At 30.5% G+C, this 1,978-nt stretch overlaps 1 non-coding gene across 1 annotated transcript; it reads right to left on the reverse strand.

Moving 5' to 3' along the window:
* Positions 1–1,406: 1,406 nt before the first annotated feature.
* Positions 1,407–1,518, reverse strand: LOC128773980 (U6 spliceosomal RNA). Its single transcript, XR_008418467.1, has one exon. It is a non-coding gene; the product is annotated as a U6 spliceosomal RNA (small nuclear RNA).
* Positions 1,519–1,978: the final 460 nt, after the last annotated feature.

Raw genomic sequence — 1,978 nt, forward strand, 5'->3', positions numbered from 1 at the left:
GTGCTATGAAAATAAGACAGGAAGCTCAGGGAAGACTTCATTGATATGAGGATCACTAAGCTATGATCTGAAGAGAGAATAGGAATTAAGCAAGTAAAAAATGGAGAGAAAAATGTCCCAGGCCCTCTGGTAAGAGGAAGCAAATAAAAGATTGAAAAGACACCCGTGTGGCAAGAGAAGATAAAGCAAGTACATGATGAATCTTGAGAGGTAGATGAAGCCAGAATATGATGCAAGACTCCTGGAACATGGTATGAAGCTTCAAAATTAGAATACCATTTTCACGATGGAATTAAAAACTTTTTAAAAATTCTATCCAATTAGTGTTAGGATATTCCTAACGCTAGAGTCTTGTTTACTTATACATTAATTATATTTGTCTATTACTCCTATACATTATAGCTAACTTGGTTAATCATGTAAATTACTATTTAACAAATATGATTTTATTATAATTTAAATATTAAGTTAAATATAATTTATATAAAATAAATATAATTAAATATTATATTAAACTACTATTTAACAAAAATACACAACAGATGAGAAAAGTTAGCCTTTCAGATGCCTTTCTAAACCGTATATGAAAGAGTAAGTGTGCATTTGCAAAGATTTAGAGATCACGAGATAAATTCAAATTGGAAATTAAATATGAAAACCATTCTGTAAATAAATTCTATAATTTTAACATATTGAGATCATTTGTTTTTCTGAGAAAAGGCCTGAGAAAAATGTGATCAAATAGCAGCTACCTTATATTTACTTTAGTCATCAATATTTCTTTTAAAGAAATGGAAGAGATGTAAATTCCTTTCTGAGATACACATTTTTGCTATTCTCCATTTACAGTTAAAAACTTCTACTGTATTTATAGTTTCACCAAGTGTGTTTTAACAATCTGGATAATGCAACAACACATGTTGTTCCAAGTACTATCTTTATCACTAAGAGGTGCTTTTATATCTTTGAATATGAGAAATTCAAGGTAAATCAAAACCCATGGTACATACTTCAAGACCTCCTTCAACCCAGACATAGCTGCATATTTTTTTCCATTATATTCATGGTAGATACAATATCAGAAGCACTTAACAGAAGAAACCGACCACAAAAGCCATGCTCTTGTCATACACATCTGTAACTTCAATAATGTATGACTCTTGTTAACATACAGGGAACTATGAGTGTGAAATATCCCCACCAGAAATTATAGCCTTAAAGGAGAAAATTGTGCTTCTTGGTTCCTAGACTAAATAGAGAACAAGAAATCAAGAGTAAACACAAAGGTTTCTTCCTATTTAAACAGTATAATGCCTTTATTAAATATGTACTTAATCCAGGACCAATAGCATCCACTTCCCAAATTTCATAAAATATTAAAAGTATATTTTTATTATATTTCATTTTTTAATGTGGAACGTTTCATGAATTTTCATGTCATCCTTGCACAGGGGCCATGCTAATCTCTAATCATGCTAATCATTCCAATTGTAGTATATGTGCTGCCAAAGTGAGTACAAAAGTACACTTTTAAAAATCAAATTTTACTAACACAAGAAGCATTTTAACATATTTTTAAAGGAATTTTTGAATAAAGGCTATCACATTGCACATTGCTCAAGCTTTTTTTCCCCCTTCTCCATGTACATCTTCCTCAAGAAGCTTGTGAGCTTTTGGAAACTTTAGAGATCAAAGAGCTTTAATTTTGTCAATTCCACATTTTTAGTTTAACAAGTACATCCCCATTCAATGTTCTTGAAAGCGTTCTATAGTAATCACTACTTGAAAGATAATCTGATTATGTACTTCAGCTCACTGTAGTTGTAATACTTCATTTTTTTTTTTTACTGCAATGGTCAAATTCAGGGCAATTGCTTCCCATACCAAAATGGAGGCTGTTATTGAATATGAGCCATATTACTGATTTAATATACAATATCATTGCTATTGTTACTATTATCACTATTACATACAACAA

This window comes from Panthera pardus, unplaced genomic scaffold (genome assembly GCF_024362965.1).
Source record: "Panthera pardus isolate Hobbes unplaced genomic scaffold, ASM2436296v1 HiC_scaffold_27, whole genome shotgun sequence".
In the NCBI taxonomy this organism is placed as follows: Eukaryota; Metazoa; Chordata; class Mammalia; order Carnivora; family Felidae; genus Panthera; species Panthera pardus.